Consider the following 21,511-nt stretch of genomic DNA (forward strand, 5'->3'; position numbering starts at 1 on the left):
CTTGGCTGGGATGACTATAACAGCTAGAGCTGTAGCTGGAACATATACACCTATGTGTATTTTCTGTGTGGATGTTTGACTTCCTTACAAAACATGCCCATGTTCAAAGGGCAGGCAATCCAAGGAGAACACAGCCAGGTGTAAGCTGTATTGCCTTTTATTTTATTTGTTTTATTTTTTTATTTTTTGACACAGAATCTCGCTCTGTCGCCCAGGCTGGAGTGCAGTGGTGCGATCTCCGCTCACCACAACCTCCACCTGGGTTCAAGAAATTCTCCTGCCTCAGCCTCCTGAGTAGCTGGGACTATGGGTGTGTGCCACTGCACCCGGCTAATTTTTGTATTTTTAGTTGAGACGAGGTTTCACCATGTTGGCCAGGCTGGTCTTGAACTCCTGACCTCAGGTCATCCACCAGCCCTGGCCTCCCAAAGTGCTGGGATTACAGGCATGAGCCACTGTGCCCAGCCTATATTGCCTTTTATGACTTAACTTCCAAAGTCCCATAACGTCACTTCCAGTATACTCTACTGGACGAGGCAGTTACAAGGTGCAAGGAGGTAAGTAAGCACATATAGTAAGAAGAGCATGTGGGATGAGACATAGATCAGTGTGCTCATCTTTGGAAAATAGAGTCTTCCACAGAGTTGGACCCTTGAATAACATCTGAATTGGTAATGAAGAAGAATAATTTTGTTCAGATAGACAACCAAGAGTGTTTCCAAATGTACCTTTATTTGATAAAATAGTTCAAAGAAAAATAAAAAAGTATATACCATATAGCTAATAAATTAATTCCAAAGATGATATTGTAAAGGAGCTTTACATTTTAATAGAATAGCCATGTTGTAAACCCCTTGGTTTTACCCATTTTAGCATGATATGTAAATGAGTACAAAGTTGATAGTAATATTATTTGGCAACTTAGCCCAGTACAATCTGTTTAGATGAACTGTCGAGAATTCATCAAAGGACTTTGTTTTATGTATTTATTTATGTATTTATTATGTTTTATTTCAATAGTTTTTTGGGGAACAGGTGGTGTTTTTTTACATGAGTAAGTTTTTTAGTGGTGATTTCTGAGATTTTGGTGCACCCATCACCTGAGCAGTGTACACTGTAACCAATGTGTAGTCTTTTATCCATCACCCTGCTGCCACCCTTTCTGGGAATCTCCAAAGTCCATTATATCATTCTTATGCCTTTGCATCCTCCTAGCTCAACTCTCAGTTATGTGCGAGAACATATAATGTTTGGTTTCCCATTCCTAAGTTACTTCACTTAGAATAATGGTCTCCCTGAGGAAAAATAGCTAATGCATGCTGGGCTTAATAGCAAGGTGATGGGTTGACAGGTGCAGCAAACCACCATGGCACCCGTTTACATATGTAACAAACCTGTACATCGTGCACATGTACCCTGGAACTTAAAATTAAAATTAAAAAAAGAAAAAAAAAAAAAAGAATAATGGTCTCCAATTCCATCCGGGTTGCTGTGAATGCTATTATTTTGTTCCTTGTTATGGCTGAGTAGTATTCGTGGTATGTATAAACCACAATGTCTTTATCCACTCATTGCTTGATGGGTATATGGGCTGGTTCCATATTTTTGCAATTGCAAATTGTGCTGCCATAAACATGCATGTACAAGTATCTTTGTCATATAACAACTTCTTTTTCTCTGGGTAGATACCTGGTAGTGGGATTGCTGGATCAAATGGTAGTTCTACTTTTAGTTCTTTAAGGACTTTCCACACTGTTTTCAATAGTGGTTGTACTAGTTTATATTCCCACCAGCAGTGTAGAAGTGTTCCCTTTTTTTCATATCCCTGCCAACATCTATTATTTTTTGAATTTTTGGTTATGGCCATTCTTGCAGAAGTAAGGTGGTATCGCATTGTGGTTTTGATTTTTATTTCCCTGATCATTAGTGATGTTGAACATTTTTCATATGTTTTTTGGCCATTTGTATATCTTCTGAGAATTGTCTACTCATGTCCTTAGCCCACATTTTGATGGGATTATTTGTTTTACTCTTGCTGATTTGAGTTTGTTGTAGATTCTGGATATTAGTCCTTTGTCAGATGTATAGATTGCAAAAATTTTCTTCCACTCTGTGGGTTGTCTGTTTACTCTGCTGATTGTTTCTTTTGCTATGCAGAAGCACTTTAGTTTAAGTCCCATCTATTTATCTTTGTTTTTGTTGCATTTGCTTTCGGATTCTTGGTCATGAAGTCTTTGTCTAAGCCAATGTCTAGAAGGGCTTTTCCAGTGTTATATTCTAGAATTTTTATGGTTTCAGGTCTTAGATTTAAGTCTTTGATCCATCTTGAGTTTTGTATAAGGTGAGAGATGAGGATCCAGTTTCATTTTTCTACACATGGCTTGCCAGTTATCCCAGCACCATTTGTTGAAAAGGGTATCCTTTCCCTACTTTGTTTTGTTTGCTTTGTCGAAGATCAGTTGGCTGTAAGTATTTGGCTTTATTTCTGGGTTCTCTATTCTGTTTCATTGGTCTATGTGCCTATTTTTATACCAGTACCATGTTGTTTTGGTGATTATGGCCTTACAGTATAGTTTGAAGTCGGATATTGTGATGCCTCCATATTTGTTCTCTTTGCTTAGTCTTGCTTTGGTTATGTGGGCTCTTTTTTTGGTTCCATATGAATTTTAGGATTTTTTCTAGTTCTGTGAAGAAAGATGGTGGTATTTTATGAGAATTGTATTGAATTTGTAGATCGCTTTTAGCAGGATGGTCATTTTCACAATATTGATTCCACCAATCCATGAGCATGGATGTGTTTCCGTTTGTTTGTGTTGTCTATAATTTTTTTCATCAGTGTTTTGTGGTTTTCCTTGTAGAGGGCTTTTACCTTCTTGATTAGGTATATTCCTAGGTATTTTATTTTTTTGCAGCTATCATAAAGGAATTGAATTCTTGATTTAATTCTCTGCTTGGTCACTGTTGGAATATAGCAGAGCCACTGGTTTGTATACATTAATTTTGTATCCTGAAACTTTGCCGAATTAATTTACCAGTTCGAGGAGCTTTTTGGATGAGTCTTTAGGGTTTTCTTTGTATACTATCATATCATCAGCAAACAGCAACAATTTGACTTCTTCTTTATGAATTTTGATGCCCTTTATTTCCTTCTCTTCTCTGCTCTGGCTAGGACTTCCGATACTATGTTGAATAGAAGTGGTGAAAGTGGTCAGCCTTGTCTTGTGTTCCAGTTCTCAGGGGGAATGCTTTCAACTTTTCCCTGTTCGGTATAATGTTGGCTGTGGGTTTGTCATAGATAGCTTTTATTACCTTAAGGTATGTCCCTTCTGTACTGATTTTGCTGAGAGTTTTAATCATAAAGGAATGCTGGATTTTGTCAAATGCTTTTTCTGTGTCTATTGAGATGATCATGTGATTTTTGCTTTTAATAATGTTTATGTGCTATATCACATTTACTGACTTGTGGATATTAAACCATTTCTGCATCCCTGGTATGAAACCCACTTGATCATGGTGGATTATCTTTTTGTTATGCTGTTGGATTCAGTTAGCTAGTATTTTATTAAGAATTTTTACATCTGTGTTCATCAGGGATATTTGTCTGTAGTTCTCTTTTTTTGTTATGCTATTTCCTGGTTTTGGAATTAGGCTGATATTGGCTTCATAGAATGACTTAGGGAGGATTCCCTCTTTATCTTTTGGAATAGTGTCAATAGGATCAATTGGTACCAATTCTTCTTTGAATGTCTGATAGAATTCAGCTGTGAATTCATCTGGTCCCGATTTTTTTTGTTGTTGGCAATTTTTTTATTATAATTTCAGTCTCGCTGCTTGCTATTGGTCTGTTCAGAGTTTCTATTTCTTCCTGGATTAATCTAGGAGAATTGTATATTTCCAGGAATTTATCCATCTCCTGTAGATTTTCTAGTTTTTGTGCATTCATAGTAGCCTTGAATGATCTTTTGTATTTCTGTGTTATCAGTTGTAATATCTTTCATTTCTAATTGAGCTTATTTGGATTTTCTCTCTTGTTTTTTTGGTTAATCTCGCTAACAGTCTATCAATTTTATTTATCTTTTCAAAGAACCAGTTTTTTGTTTCATTTATCTTTTGTTTTTTTTTTTTTTGGTTCAATTTTATTTAGCTCTGCTCTGATATTCGTTGTTTCTTTTCTTCTGCTGAGTTTGGGTTTGGATTGTTCCCTTTTCTTCAGTTCTGTGAGGTGTGACCTTAAATTGCCTATTTGTGCTCCTTCAGACTTTTTGATGTAGGCATTTAATGCTATGAACTTTTCTCTTAACATTGCTTTTGCTATATCCCAGAGGATTTGATAGGTTGTGTCACTATTATCCTTCAGTTCAAAGAATTTTAAAGTTTTCATTTTGATTTCATTGTTGACCCAATGATCATTCAGTAGCAGATTATTTAATTTCTATGTATTTGCATGGCTTTGGGGGTTCTTTTCGGAGTTGATTTCCAATATTATTCTACTGTGGTCGGAGAGAGTACTTGATATAATTTCAGTTTTTTAAAATTTATTGAGACTTGTTTTGTGTCCTATCATATGGTCTGTCTTGGAGAATGTTCCATGTGCTGATGAATAGAATGTATGTTCTGCAGTTGTCAGGTACAATGTTCTAAACATATCTGTTAAGTCCATTTGTTCTAAGGTACGGTTTAAATCCATTGTTTCTTTGTTGACTGTCTCGATGACCTAAGTGCTGTCAGTGGAGTATTAAAGTCTCCCACTATTGTGTTGCAGTCTATCTCATTTCTTAGATCTAGTATTGTTTTATACATTTGGGAGCTCCAGTGTTAGGTGCATACATATTTAAGATTGATATTTTCCCGTTGGACACTTTTTGAATCATTATATAATGTCCCTCTGTCTTTAACTGCTGTTGTTTTAAAGTTTGTTTTGTCTGAAATAAGAGTAGCTACTCCTGCTCACTTTTGGTGTCCATTTGCATGGAATATCTTTTTTCCATGCCCTTTACCTTAAGTTTATGTAAGTCCTATATGTTAGGTGAGTCTCATGAGTCTCTTGAAGACAGCCATTCTTTCTAGTGGAGCATTTATGCCATTTACATTCAATGTTAGTATTGAGATATTGAGATGTGAAGTACTATTTTATTCATCGTGCTGTTTGTTGCCTGAAAACCTTCTTTTTCATTGTGTTATTGTTATATAGGCCCTGTGAGATTTATACTTTAAGGAGGTTCTATTTTGGTATATTTCAAGGATTTATTTCAAGATTTAGAGCTCCTTTTAGCAGTTCTTGTAGTGCTGGCTTGGTAGTGAATTCTCTTAGCATTTGTTTGTCTGTAAAAGACTGTTTCTTTCCTTCATTTATGAAGCTTTGTTTTGCTGGATACAAAATTCTTGGCTGATAACTGTTTTGTTTAAGGAGGCTAAAAATGGGACCCCAATCCTTTCTAGCTTGTAGGGTTTCTGCTGATAAATCTGCTGTTAATTTGATAGGTTTTCCTTTATATGTTACCTGGTGCTTTTACTTCATAGCTCTTAAGATTTTTTCCTTCATCTTGACTTTAAATAACCTAATGACTATGTGCCTAGGTGATGATCTTTTTGTGATAAATTTCTCAGGTGTTCTTTGAGCTTCTTGTATTTGAATGTCTAGATCTCTAACAAGGCCGGGGAAGTTTTCCTCAATTATTCCCTCAAATGTTTTCCAAACTTTTCTTCCTCAGGAACACCAATTATTCTTAGCTTTGGTCATTTAACATAATCCCAAACTTCTTGGAGGCTTTGTTCATTTTTAAAAAAAAATTTTCTTTGTCTTTGTTGATTAATACAAAAGCCTTGTCTTTGAGCTCTCAAGTTCTTTCTTCTACTTGTTCGATACTATAGCTGAGACTTTCCAGTGCATTTTGCATTTCGCTAAGTATGTCCTTCATTTTTAGAAATTGTGATTGTTTTTAGTTTATGTTATCTATTTCACTGAAAATTTTTTCCTTCCTAACTTGTATCACATTTTTTATTTAAGTTTGACTTCACCTTTATCTGGTGCCTCCTTGATTAGCTGAATAGTTGACCTCCTGAATTCTTTTTCTGGCAACTTAGAGATTTCTTCTTGGTTTGGATCCATTGCTGGTGAGCTAGTGTGATCTTTTGGGGACATTAAAGAACCCTGTATTGTCATATTACCAGAATTGTTTTTCTGGTTTCTTCTCATTTGGTAGACTGTGTCAGAGGGAAGATCTGGGGCGCAAGAGCTGCCGGTCAGAAAAACATGGAACGCTTCATGAATTTGTGTGTCATCCTTGCACATGGGCCATGCTAATGCAGCACACATCAAATGACTTTAGTAGAATGTTATCTTGCTGATGGTGTGAAAGCAATGGCAGAAAAAAATCCTACAAATATTACTTTATATGAAAACTGCTGCCAAAAGGTATTGAAGGAATAGTCATTGAATCCTACATAGACAATAAGAAGATGATAATTATTCAGAGTTCAGGCACTCTGGATGAAAGGAGATAAGGGCCCAGAAACTCACTTACTTGATCTTCTCTTTTGACTGTCATAAATAACCACTGAGATGTCTCCACAGAGGCCAGTTTAATAACCAGTAATTGGTGTAAAAAGCAGAGAACAAGGGATCAGAACTGAGTTATAGTTCTGGTGTAGCCAGTTGTGTGACCTAGCACAAGTCACTTAGTCTTTTGGGGTCTCAGCTTCTTACTATGTAAGTTAAGAGTATTGACATAGGTATTCTCAACAGCTCTTCTCACCTCTGTCATTTCTTGGCAGTTTTAGAGAAATTCCCCAAAATATTTAAATCCACATTTTCAACTAGTTCCTGTTAACCCTGTTACCCTCCAGTGCTTGGCATGGTCAGGGAATGTAATAAATCGCCTGCTTTTAAAAAGCTCTGGACATCCATTTGAGTCCTGTTTTCAAGGAAATTGTAGGCTTACTTTTTTATAAAGAGAGATATTCCAACAGAGTCATGGCCTCCTTATCCCTTGTAACCCTGTTGATGGCAATGCCAACTTCCATCAAATTCTCTTTGGCTTTGGTAATGAGATATAGATGTTGGGGGGAAATGACTAATGAGAAAAGGGATCTGGATTTGACTTTGCCTTGAAGGAAATTGCATTTATTTAATTTAATTCACTATAAAGACAGACCTGTGAGTTGCAGAAGGCTGAAACACAATTGACTACTTACATACAAGTTTGAAAACTCACAAAATACGCTTGTATATTATTTATGGATACATATAAATGGAACAAACATAGAAAACATGTACTGGATGGCTTTATGTCAGACTTTTTAGTGCTTGCCTCTAGAGAAAGTAGGAGACATGGGACTGTGAAGGGGAATTAGGAAGCTTCTCCTTAATATGGGTAAAGTTTTCAGTTGTTTAAAGAGCCACAGCGATTATAACAAAATATATACACGTATTAATTTGTGTGGTGTGCAGATGGCAAGGTTATATTAATCTCAATTTCTATATTTTTTTAAACTGAAAAAAAGTAAAATTGTATTTAAAAGTACTTTCAAGAGCTGAGCTGAACTGGAGAAGCTGAGCTGCTAGATGTCAGTATAACTGGTTAAGGCAACAAGCCGAAATGGAAGAAACAGTCAAGCCCTTAATCGCTTAGTATAAGCAAGAGGCTGAACTGAAGAAAGTGCTGTCTTCCCTGCTGTTCCATTTTTCCCCATGGGACGGCACCATGCACAAGGGTCAGATGGGTCAACACAGGCATGGGGAATGTCTCACTGCAGTGGGAGGCCTGAACAAAAGGCTCCTGAAGTCCTGTGGATCCAGGGGTTGGGAGAAGGGCTAGAAATGGAAGAGTACTAAGTCAGAGTGAAGAAAACATCTTTAAGGTCCTCTGTGTGGAAGAACTCTTGGATGGCTTGGATGGAGACAGCTCTGCTAGGAATGCAGACATGAGTAAGAGCGTGGCTAGCCAGGGAGCCTGAGTCCTTGACTGCAGCCCCCTCTAGCAACTGCAGTGCATCAAGACTGTGCACCAAGTGGGGAGGACAGAGTTCCCCTAAAAGGTTTGCCAGATAAAGTTTTTATAATTGCCTGTGGTTGGGCCTGAAAAATCAGACATAGGTTTTGGTCAGTAGGTGGACTCCTCAAATTCTAATACGTTTTTCTGCTACAGAAAGCTGTGTAGCTGAGAAATAAACAATTTAAGCAAAATATTTGGAGACTTTGGTACCCTACTTTTTGTAATGAATAGAACAACCTAAACAGAAGATCAACAAGGAAACAGTATAAACCAACTAGACCTAGCAGACATCTAAGATCAGGAACAACACAATGATTTATACTGTTACAACTTCTATTCAACATTGTGCTGGAGATTCTAGCCACAGCAATTAGGCAAGAAAATGAAGAAGAAGAAAAAAAGGCTTTTACTTTAGAAAGGAAGAAGTAAAACTGTCTCTATTTGCAGATGAAATGATCTTATAGAGAGAAGACTCTAAGGAATGCACAAAAAAGATCTTTAGAACTAATAAGTTCAGCAAAGTTGCAGAATACAAGATCAGAATATAAAAGCAATTTTATTTTCTTATACTAGCAATGAATAATCCTAAAATGAAATTAATAAAACAATTCCACTAGAAAAAGAATAAAATATTTACAAATCTAATAAAAGAAGTGCAAAACTATACAATGAAAACTACAAAACATCATTAAAAGGCATTCAAGAACTACATAAATGGAACTCATGGATTAGAAAACTGAATAGGTTAGCAGTACTCCCCAGATTGATCCACAGATCCAATGCAAGCCTATGAAAACCCAACTATCTTTTTGTTAAAATTTCCAAGCTCGTTCTAAAATGTATATAGACATGCAAGAGGCCCAGAATATCTAAAATAATTTCAAAAAGCAGAAAAAAAATCGGAAGACTCATACTCCCTTACTTCCACCAAACTTACTACAAAGCTGTGCTGATCAAAATAATGTGGTACTGAGATAAGACAGACATGAAGATGGATGGAATAAAATTCAGAGAGTTCCAAAATAAACCTTTCCATTTATGGTCAATTGATAAGTGTGTGAAGAATGTTCAATGGGGAAAGAATAGTCTTTTGAATAAATGATGCTAGAAGAACTGGATATCCATAAGCAGAATAATGAGTTGGATCCCTAGCTCATACCACATATAAAAATTAACTCAAAACAGCTCAGAGTCCTAAATGGAAGAGCCAAAACTGTAGAACTTTTAGAAGGAAACATAGATATAAATTTTTATGACCTTGGGGTAAGCAATGGTTTCTTAGATATGACACCAAAATCACAAGTGACAAAAGATGAAATACATAGTTGAACTTTATCAAAGTCAAAAACTATATTGCAAGTTATACTACCAAGAAAGTTAAAAGAAAGCACACAGAATAAGAGACAATATTTGTATATCATATGTCTGATAAGGGACTTATATCCAGAATATTACAACTCAATAATATAAAGACAATTCACCCAACTAAAAAATAGGCAAAGGATCTGAATAGACAGTTCTCCAGAGAATATATACAGATAGCCAATAAGCATAGGAAAAGATTATCAGCATCATTTCTCATTAGGGAAATGCAAATCAAAACCACAATGTGATAACACTTTACACCCACAAGGATGGCTATAATAAAAAAGATAGGCAATGAGTGTTGGCAAGGAGATAGAGAAATTGGAAACATCATCCATTGCTGGTAGGAATGTAAAATGGTGCAGTCACTCTCTAAAACAGTTGAAAATTTTCTCAAAATGTTAAGCAGAGTTACCATATGACTCAGCAATTCCATTCCTAAGTATATAACCAAGGGAAATGAAAGCATATGTCCACAAAAACACTTGTACATGAATCTTCGTAGCTACATAATTCATAATAGCTCAAAAGTGGAAGCAATTCACATGTTCATTAACTGATGAATGGATAAACACAATGTATTATATCTATACAGTGGAATATTATTAATAAAAAGGAAAGAAGTAGTGATACATGCTACAGTATATCAGTAGTATACATTGTATGGTACTCTACATTGTATGGATGAACTTTGAAAACATTGTGCTAAATCAAAAAAAGCAATCAAAGAAGACCATGGATTGCACGATTCCATTACTTGAATTGTCCAGAATTAGCACATTTATAGAGACAGAAAGGAGACTAGTCAGTGGCTGCCTGTGGCAGGGGAAGAATGGGGAATGACTGCTAATCATTATGGGGTTCATTTTTGAGGTGGGGAAATGTTCAAAAATTGATTGTGGTAATTGTTGTACAACTCTGTGACTATACTTCAAATGAATGAATGATATATGAATTACACTACAATAAAGCTATTTATAAAAGTCATAGTAGGGCCAGGCACGGTGGCTCTCTTCTGTAATCCCAGCACTTTGGGAGGCTGAAGTGGGTGGATCACCTGAGGTCAGGAGTTCGAGACCAGCCTGGCCAACATGATGAAACCCCGTCTCTACTAAAATACAAAGATTAGCCAGGTGTGGTGGCATGTGCCTGTAAACCTAGCTACTCGGGAGGCTGAGGCAGGAGAGTTGCTTGAACCTGGGAGGCAGAGGTTGTAGTGAGCCAAGATCGTCACCACTGCACTCCAGCCTGGGCGACAGTCCAATTTTGTCTTTAAAAAAAAAAAAAAAAAAATAGTCATAGCAATTCTGGTTCTAATCACTGAGCAGTTATGTTGAATTGACCTTCCAGCAGATACAACTCTGGAAAATATATAAAAACACAATTATTTGAAAGAACTGAAAAACTGTCAAAAGCAGGCAGAAACTAGAAGGGATTTAATCCTTTAATAAGGGAACTGCACTAGGTAGGGGGCTACATTACCTACTCTTTTGCAGAGGGCGCTCCCAGTTTATGTAGTGTGTGAAGACTAGCACTTAAGCAAAAAGCTGCAATCTGTTTGTCTTGAGATGTCAGAGGATAGAGTTTAATCCTGCTAGAGAAGCTGGAAATTGAGGGGGTAAATTATGAAAAGGAGGGGGCCACAGGAGGCAGATGTACTCATCTGGATCCAATCAGGAAACAGAAACTATACAGTAATTTGGATAGTGGCAGTTTATGTAAAGAGTTGTTAAAACTATGATAGGGCAATAACTGTAAAGATATAAAGAGAACTCAATAATATCATAAGGCTGAAGAAGCATGCAAAGAGAACTCAATAATATCATGAGGCTGAAGAAGCATGCTCAAGAAAGGATAAACTTGGAAAGAGGCTTCCTCTGTAAAGCTGGGGTTCAGACCTTGTTGCAGAAGGTATGTTTGCAGCCCACTGGATGGCAGAGAAATTTGCTGAGTTACATAGGCAGAGCTGGTCCACAGATGCCAGACAATCAAGAAACAACCCCAGTAAAGTAAGATTGGTGGACTGGCTTGCAGAGAGACTCAGGGCTTTGGAAGCCCACTCACAGGCTGGGAAGCAATTGGGCAAAGATTACCAGACTGGCAAAAAAACAAGCCCCAGCTATATGCTGTACAATGTATAGATAAGATAAAAGTAACATGATTGCAAAAGATACAGTCATAAGAAAATTGGAATGGTTATATTAATATCAGACAAAATAGGCTTCAAGAAAGGAGATATTAACAGAAAAAAAGAAGGACATGTTATCATAGTGATAAAACTCAATTCATCAGGAAGCCATGACAATTCTAAACATATATGCACGTAATAATAGAACATCAAAATGCATAAAGGAAGAGATAAGACAGAGCTAAAAGGATAGATGAATTCACAGTCAAGTCAGAGATTTTTACACCTTTGTGCAAAATAATAATGATAAATAACAAAACTGTACAAGTGGTATAGACTTAAAAAGATGAACTAATTGATATACACAAAACTACACATTTTTCGAAAGTACGTATGAAATGCTCACCAAGATAACCATATGGTATACCATAAAATGAATCCTTATAAACTTTTTCAAATGGAGATTAAAAAAAGAATATCCTATGACTTCAATTTGAATCAAATTAGTAATCAATAATATGTTAACTTAAAAGCCCCGAATATTTGGAAATTAAACGATTTTTAATTAGCACGTAAAACAAGAAAATGGAAATTAGAAATATTTCAAATGGAATGACAGTGAAAATGTGAGATATCAAAATTAGTAGGATACAGCCAAAGCAGTGTTTATAGGGAACTTTACAGAATTAAATGCTAACATTAGAAAAAATGTGAATTATGATTCTACCCTATGCATCTGGAGAAAGAACAAATCAAACCCCAAACAAGTAGAATAAAGGAAAAAATAAAGTAAGAATCTACTTGAAATCAGACATATAATAGAGAAAATTAAACCCAAAAGCTGTTATTTTTTAAGTCATAAAGTTGATAAACCTCTGTCAAGGCTGATCAAGAAAAAAATGGAATACACAAATTACCAGTATCAGGAATGAAAAAGAAAATATTGCTAAAGATCCTGCAGAGATTAAAAGGATAATAAGCTAGTATTACAATAAAACTTGATGCCAACAAAGTCCACAACTTGGATGAAATGGACAATTTTTTTTGAAAAATACAACTTACTAAAATTGACAGAAGAGATGGGAAATTTTAATACACATTTTCATATAAATAAATTTATAATAAAAAGACTTCTCAGAAATAAAGCTATAGACAAAGATATCTTTAGCTACTTCTATTACACATTTAAGAATGGAATAGTCTCAATCTTAACTCTTTCAGAAAATAGAGGAAAAGGAAATACCCCCCAATTCATATTGTTCCAATATCCTGATATCAGCTCATACTACCATACTGACCCTAAAACCTGACCAAGATATAATTAGAAAAGAACATGACAAACAATACCCCTTATGAACATAGAATCAAAATTCCTTAACAAAGTATTAGAAAATTGGATCTACATATATAGATACATATAGAGAGATCCAATTATATATATAATATATATATAATAAATATACATATATAAATGATAATACGTTGTGGCCAAGTGGTGTTTATCTCAGCAATTCAAGATTAATATATTTTTTAAATAAATTTATCACAGAATAAAGATAAAATTTATATCATCATCTCAACAGATGCAGAAAAAAGCATTTGATAAAATTCAACATCCATCTATGATTAAAGACTCCCAGTAAAAAGGAAAAAAAGGGCTCTTTCTCAGTATAATACAGGGTACCTATCTAAAATCATACTTAATATGAAAGAATGTACACTTTTCTTTAACATCAGGAACAAGGCCTGGATATCTTTTTAAACTATTTTCATTAAACATCATACTGGAGGTCTTGGCTAGTGCAATAGGCAAGAGAAAGAAATAAAAAGCTACAAATTAGATGGGAAGCATTAAAATATTTTAAAAATATACATACAACATAATTGGGTACATTAAAAAACCTGAAGAAATCTTCAGTGTTAGAACTAATAAGTGAATTTGTCAGGGTTCTAGGATATTCCTACATACAGTAGCAAACAACTGGAAAATGAATATTTTAAAATTACATTTACAGTAGTACCTAAAAGCACTAAATACATGCAAGTAGATTCATTTAAAAATGTGCAAGAAATCTACACTGACAACTAGAATATATTGTTAAGAGAATATAAAGGAAACCTAAATAGAGAAACACATGATGTTCATGAATTAAGTGGTGTAAGTTCTCTTCAAATTGTTCTGTAGAACCATTGCAATTGTAATCAAAACCCCAGCAGGCTTTTCTTTTAGTAATTTACAAGTTTAGTCTAAAATTTATATAGAAAATAAAAGATGCAAACTAGCTAAGTCAGTGTTTTAAAAGAACAAAGCTAGAGGATTTATACTATGAAATTTCAAAAATTACTCTAAAGTTACAGGACTTAATACAGTGTTAATTGGCCTAAGGATAGAGAAATAGATCAATGGGACAAAATAAAGCAACCAGAAATATATCTACACATATACTGTCAATTGATTTGTTATGGAAGTTTCAAGGTAATTCAACAGGGAAAGTAAAGTCTTTTCAATGAACGGTACTGAAACAACTGGATAAATATATGGGAGGAAGTAACAACCAGCTTAGGCAACAATTTGAGAGCATATGGCCAGGCGTGGTGGCTCACGCATGTAATCCCAGCACTTTAGGAGGCTGAGGCGGGTGGATCACAAGGTCAGGAGATCCAGACCATCCTGCTAACACGGTGAAACCCTGTCTGTACTAAAAATACAAAAAATTAGCCGGGCATGGTGGCGGGCACCTGTAATCCCAGCTACTCGGGAGGCTGAGACAGGAGAATCACTTGAACCCGGGAGGCGGAGGTAGCAGTAAGCCGAGATTGCGCCATTGCACTCCAGCCTAGGCGACAGAGCGAGACTCCTTCTCAAAAAAACAAAACAATTTGAGAGTATATACAAATCAATGGACATAAAAGATAAAGTGAATAATTTGAAATTCATAGAAAGTAAGACTTCTTATCAAAAAGCATCTTTTGGAAGCCTCTCATTGCAGGGATGGGGGAGTGGCAAGTTGGACTGGAGGTTGCCCCCGTTACTCAGGTATTGCCTTTACTTGTGCTTCATTATTTTACTCGCAGATACAAGTACAAGATAAAAGCACAATATAAAGATTACTAATAAAAAACAATGCCAAGAAATTGTGGTAAAACACATGAACACCAAAATCACTTAGATGTGAAGACTGAGATGGAGTTAAAGGAATCAGGAATACTATGCCTTGGCCTGAGAAAAGTCCCTCTCACGACAGCCTTTTTCATTCCTGGCCATTGGGACCATGGCCTGATCTTTCAAGTTTCCCTCTGTTTTGAGTAACAGGCCTTGGTTCCAGTGCCTAGACCTGCCCCGTTCTGCCCATATTTTTCTCTTGCTCCTCTAACAACTGCCAAGCAACCAACAATTGTTTTCACATATTTTGTCTCACTTTTCCATCCGTTTGATTAGGAAAATTAAAACCTACTGGCCTTTCGTATCTTACTGCTTTAGTGTGTCACCACTGAAAATGTCTAGACTCATCCTCTCCCCCTTTTGCCTCCTCAGCCCTTCTGCTCCTTATAGGCTCTAGGTGGGGAGGCGGGAGATGGAGTGGCAGCTGAAGATCTTTGTCATCCCTATACTTCTGAGATGGTCTCCTCATGAGCTGAAGTGGAACTGTAACTGTGTGGCTTCTTCCATAAGATAATACATGAGAAAAGTGAAAAGTGTTATTAAAAAACAAAACAGAACTCCAAGGGCTTTCCCAATATGTGGGCATATTTTAATGCCAGCGTGAATCTGGTTACGGCACCAAGAAGACGGTAGTCACTCAGTCTCACAAAGGAACACACATTCTTTGATTCTGTTTCTGTGAAGTATAAGAACAGCTCAAAATGACCTGTAGTGATAAAATATTATTACAGATGTAGAATCCACAGGACCTCACACCTGACTGGACACTGGAAAGGCAGGAGGCCCATCTGACAGCCTTTTGAAGTATCTGCAGCTAAGCGTCCTTGCCCCACCTGCCCGCAGAGGGTGTGCTGCAGCAAGAGTGCTCTGTTGCTAGTGAGTCCGCAACAGGCAGGAGAGTTTAAAGACGTATAAAACAAACAAAGCTTATCCATTATCCAGACAAATAAGCACGTATGCAGAGACAAATTCTGCTTCAGGTCTTGCTTACATTAAGCAATCTTGATGCGATAACACTTAACCAATTTTGATGCAATAAGACATCTTTAGAGGAAGTGACAGGAAACAGGTCAAGGATCATTTAACTCCTTCTCAGTCGCTCTCTGCCTCTCCTTGAACAATTCTTTCTGCACCAGTACCAAGCCCTTTTCCAGCCTTGTGTCAGCTCTCTGGTCTGCTGGAGACGGCTTCACTGGAATCTCCCCATCTGAGCAGTAGACCATGTCCTGAATATTTTCTTCCCTTCTACTTTGCGTCAAAACTTAGCCATTCTGTGCCTCTTCCTTCAGGAGCTTATTCTGTCCTAAGTGGCTTTCAGTTACTTGTCATTACTCTAATCCTTTCAGACACATGTCTAGGGATCTTTTGAAGATTAAAAAATAATGCTAATGGTAGGTATTTTAGACATTCCAATGATTAGTAAGAAAAATATTCTTGAACAATTCTTTTATTGGAACCTTTAAGATAACATATATATTTTTATATTAAAACAAATTTTTTATAGAGAACGGCACCTTGTGTGGAGATTGAAAATGTTGACAATTTAGGGTAATTCCACCTTTGACACATTCAGCTATGTTGTCCTGGGCAAGTTACTTATTGTCCTAAGTATCTCAAGTCAGGAAAAGAGAAACATCAAGTATGTAACAAAAGGTAAAAACCCTGTGTCCGTGCTGGTTTTGATTATTGATAATGACCATGTGTTAAGCAGAGCCTTCTAGAAAAGTGAATAGGAGGAAGACTAAAAATATATGGAGAACACCAATTTGTTATTGTTTGCTGACAAATCTGAAAAGGTTTTATGGCAACTCATAGTTACACCTAGATATTTATTTTCAGTCCTTTTTATTTGGGGCTAAGTAATAAGAAAGTGTCCTCTCAAAAGGGATGAGGCAGTGAGTCAGACTGAAACAGGCTGGCAAAGCGGCTCCCTCGTCATAGGATTTGGTATTATTTATGTTAATCTGCCATTGAGGGAATTTATAAGGATCTGGTAGGATCACCTCATGCTCACTTTAGACAGGAATAAAACGGGTTTTGCATCAATCTTTAAGGAATAAATATAGGAGAAATAATTACACCACTTTAGTTGTCAGTGCTTTCACATAATTCTTCCTATCTTGTGAGGGAGGGAGGATTATTACTCAGCTTTCCACATGAGGGAGGAGATGGTCAGAGTGGGCTGCTCAAGGTCATGCCGTTAGGAAGTGGCAGAGCAGTCCCTTGGGCCTCCAGAGCCTATCATCTTTCCACGATACCACCCTGCTCCTCCAGAAATAGATGCTTATTTCTGCCTGGAGCATTGGGAGATCGTACTGGAAATGGTGACTTCTTCACAGAGGGAGACATAGGACTATCAGGACAATTCTGGTTCTAGGTTGTAACTGCAATTTGCATAATTATGACTTTAGACTTCTAGTGTAATTTGTGGTTTTTGGAGTCTGTTGTACTATATGTTTTGCACATTTTCTTTAACCGAGTTGAGAAGGAGGACTACTGACATGAATCTTTGGACCCTAAAGAGAAAGAGGTGGGTTTTGTTGTTGTTTGTTTTTCGCCAGAGAATGGTCTATGCAAGACTCTCTGTGAAACGGATGAGGCACCATACTAAGCTAAACAGGTGGGCCACTGCCCAGGGACAGGGTATGCCTAAGAGTGATGCATTTTTTGTGTGTATTCTGTTCTTGGCTGTAAAAAAGCTTTTGCCTGTATCGCTTAATTCTATATTGTGTCTCATCATCATTTTTTCATCTTTCTTCTCAAAATACCATACCTCAACTCTTTTCCTGTGAATTCTGCATTTTTGTTTCTTTGTTGAGGTCTGGAGTTCTTAAGATTCTCTTGCTTCTCCTTGGGTAGTTTTCTGTATCTTTCCACCTCCACATAAGGTCACCATATAGATATTACATATGATACTTTCTCCACTTTGCTCTCTGTTCCCCAATGTGTAGAAAACACCCTCAATTTCCCATTTTAAGAGCCAGGCATTTATGCAATGACATAACCAGAAATCCTTTCATGCATTTTTTCATTCCTTTATTACAAAAGTGATACATTTGTTTAAAAAAAAATACCAAAGCATATAACTTAAAGAGTAAAATCTCCTTTTGCCCCTTGCCTTGTCATTCCCAGTCAACCTACTCAGAGGTAGTCTTTATAGTGTATTGAATGTGTATCTAGATATTCCTTTTGATGTAGATACAAACAGAAGCATATGCTAATACTGTTCTGCAGCTTTCTTTTTATTTAACAATTTATCTTAAAGGTGTTTTCATAGCAACAGAATCAGATCCACTTAATTCCCTTAAATTTCACGGTTTTCCATTGAATGGCTGTAACTTTAATTACCATAGTGAACCTGTCCCCTACAGGTGGAGAATGTTTTCAGTGTTTTTGGTCTTGCAAAAAATGCTTTAGTGAATATTCTTGCATATATATTTCTGCTATTTCATATGATGTTTATGTAGGACAGTTTTCCAGAAATAGAATTTTTGCTGTACTTCAGCAGTTCTTAGACATTTTCCATCCCTAGTCTTCATCTGAGCTTTGGCTATACCAGTTTCACATGTGGCTTGCTTCCGGGCTGTGGACTAGTATTAGCAGCCCTTAGTCCTTGTCAAATTAAAACCACCTGTTAACCTTAAGAAAAAAATCATTCAGTTTCTGCCCTCAATTTACGGAATCAGTTTCTACAAGAAAAACCTGAACTTATATATCGTTTAAACCATTATCGTTGGTTCTGGTGTTCAATCAGGGTGGAAGACCAATACATTGGTTCCTGGCTTCCACTCTTTATCATGGCTATGGCTATATCTTCTCTCTCAGTAGTTTAATCTCTGGGATGTCACTCTGCTTTCACAATTTTTCTACATGAATTATTTGGCTTAAAACATTCATTTTACCATTTGTTAACTTCATTCTTTATATATTTCATTTATTTTCCTTGGAAGTTATTTTTACCTTGTCAGCAGTGTTCAGTTCAACCCTGCCTTGTTCACTTCATTGAACAAACTGGCCAACATTTTATAGCACCAGGCATTCTACAACATCCATCCTCCATCAAAGATCACTAATTTTAATCTTTCTACTCTGTCCTTTCTTTGTAAAGGTAAGGCATATTGCATAGCGATAATGAGCTCAGACTCCAGACCCCAGCTGAGTTTAAACCCAGCTCTGCCACTTACCAGCTATGTGACCTGGGGCAAATTCCTTAACTTTGCCTCAGCTTCCCCATATGTAAAGTGGGAGTAGTAATAATGCCTACATCACAGTATTGTTGTAAGAAATAAGTTATTTTATGTAGGGCACTTAAAAAGTAACTGGAATATAGCATGCATTCATTAGATGTTGTTATTACCCCTCGCCAAAAAGATAATGAGATAGACTCTGAGTTGCTTCCTTCTCTCCTGGGCCAGCTTTCAGTTTTCAGCTTTCTTTGACATCTTCATCTGGTTATGCTTTGGCATATGCTTTTCCTCTCTATAATTGTGTTGATATCTATCATCTGTTGTCATTCTTACTGAGATTCGTTTTTCGCCTTGAGTGTTTTTACAGTCATTTAGGGTTTCCAAAAGTAGCAGACATAAACATGTTCAATCTGCCAGGTTTTACCTGACATCTTCACTCTTCCTTAGTTACAATTTAAACATAGACATATGTACTTTTAAAGATCTGAATTAGGCCAGGCGCAGTATCTCATGCCTGTAATCCCAGCAGTTTGGGAGGCTGAGGCAGGCGGATTACTTGAGGTCAGGAGTTTGAGACCATCCTGGCTAATGTGGTAAAACTCCGAATGTACTAAAAATGCAAAAAAAAAAAAACCAAAAAACAAAAAAAAAAAACACGGATTACTTGAGATCAGGAGTTTGAGACCATCCTGGCTAGCATGGTACAACCCCGTCTCTACTAAAAATGCAAAAAAAAAAAAAAAAAAAAAAAGAAAAAAAAATTAGCTGGGTATGGTGGCACGTATCTGTAATCTCAGCTATTCAGGGAGCTAAGACAGGAGAATCACTTGAACCCAAGAGGTGGAGGTTGCAGGGAGCCGACAGTGTGCCACAGCACTTCAGCCTGCGTGACAGAGCAAGACTCCATCTCAAAAAGTTAGATAGATAGATAGATAGATAGATAGACAGACAGACAGACAGAGATCCGAATTATAGCTCCCAACTCAACATGACCATACCATTTTTCTTACTGTTTAAAACATTACAATAAAAAGTTACTTCTCAGCAGTTCTTAGTCATGAGCTACATGTAGTCATTTCTCAGCAGTTCTTAGTCAAGAATCATGATCTTGATGATGGGTTAGACTCTATTGGAGAAGGCAGCCTTACTGGATTTCTTTTCTTGCTTTCAAAAATTTCTCCTTTAAAGTAGTTTTTGACATTATTCTTTCTCTAAATGCATGCTCTGGGGATCTAATGGCTTTGTAGTCTATATTCCTCTTACATCATTTGCTTTGAACCCAGGTAGATAACAGCATTTCTGATGATTTAAAAGTAGTCTCTTTTTGTGGTAAGTAACTAATAGCTCCAATGTTCCCTACCTCCTGGTAATCATGGCCTATGTAATTCTTACCCCTTGACTAATTAGTTTCTAATCAATCAAACAAATTAACATTGAAAGAATGTGACTTCCACAATGAGGTTAAAAAAATTACAACTTTCATCTTGCTAGAAGACTCTCTCTTGCTGGCTTTGATGAAGCATGTTGCCATATTGGAGTGATCCACATGGCAAGGAACTGAGAATGGCCTCCAACCAACAGCCAGCACGGACAAAGGGCCTGTCAGTTCCTCTAGCCCTCAGGGAGGCAAATCCTGACAACAGCACATGGGCTTGGAAGTGTATCCTTCTCCAGTTGAGCCTTCAGATGGAACCCCAGACCTGAGTAATGGCTTGATTACAGATGTGTGAGTAACCCTAAGGCTGGCAGTGCCTGGATTAATGACCCACTGAAACTGTGAGATAAGAAATGAGTATTGTTTTAAGCCACTAAGTTTGTGGGGATTTGTTACATACAAGTAGATAATGAATGCACCTTGATTGTCCTGGTTTTATCCATCATATTAATAGTTCTGACTCTGCTTCGACAAAGCTCAGTTTGCCTAGTCTGCTTCTTTCCTCTTCTCTCTATGCCCCATTCTCAACTCCACACTATTCAGAAGCTTCTTTTCTGTCCTTATTTGAAGATACATTTAGAATAAGACTAAATAGATTGTTGATTCAAATGTGACAAATATCAAAAGTAATTCTCATATGTTAGTAATAAAACTGGCATTTCTCCATTGTTTTGTACTGTTTTAAGTGCATGCACACTGTGTCCCCACTAAACTGTTGAGGAAAGTGAGGCCCAGAGAAATTAAGGAAATTGTCCCAGGTTATATGTCTCATTGGTGGCAAAGCCTAGCCTGGCCTTTAGGGCAATTAACACCAAATTCCTTGTTTTACCCACTGCATTAGGCTGCAGCTCCTTTCCACCTGACTAGTAGGTAGCTCATATATTTGTATTATTTTACAAATAAAAGTCTTCAATTTTTATTGAATAATATTTGATTCTTTAATATTAAAGAATATTAATATTAATTTCTTTATTAAAGAAAATTCATTTGTAAAATAATGCAAATATATTTTACATTATTTGTCGTATTAAATCTCCAGCCTCCTTTACATGTAGTGGTTTTACTGAAGCTAATTAAGTATTTCCAAGTGTGTGTATTTTATTTTGCTCTAAACCAGGCATATTATTTGGCCAGTAATGAAAACAAATCTTTCTGAGATGTGTGCTACAAATATTTTGTATTCTGAATGAAGAAGTGTAAAGTCTCCTGTTTCTAATGGCCTTCGTTAACATCCCATTT

General features: G+C 36.6%; 1 protein-coding gene and 1 pseudogene across 1 annotated transcript in view; one reads left to right on the plus strand and one right to left on the minus strand.

The window, feature by feature from the left end:
- GPR158 (G protein-coupled receptor 158) overlaps positions 1-21,511 on the plus strand; it is a 424,507-nt gene that overhangs the window by 339,360 nt on the left and 63,636 nt on the right. The window lies entirely within an intron of this gene.
- Positions 6,248-6,306, minus strand: LOC112135308 (U6 spliceosomal RNA; annotated as a pseudogene).

Source organism: Pongo abelii, chromosome 8 (genome assembly GCF_028885655.2).
Source record: "Pongo abelii isolate AG06213 chromosome 8, NHGRI_mPonAbe1-v2.0_pri, whole genome shotgun sequence".
NCBI lineage: Eukaryota > Metazoa > Chordata > Mammalia > Primates > Hominidae > Pongo > Pongo abelii.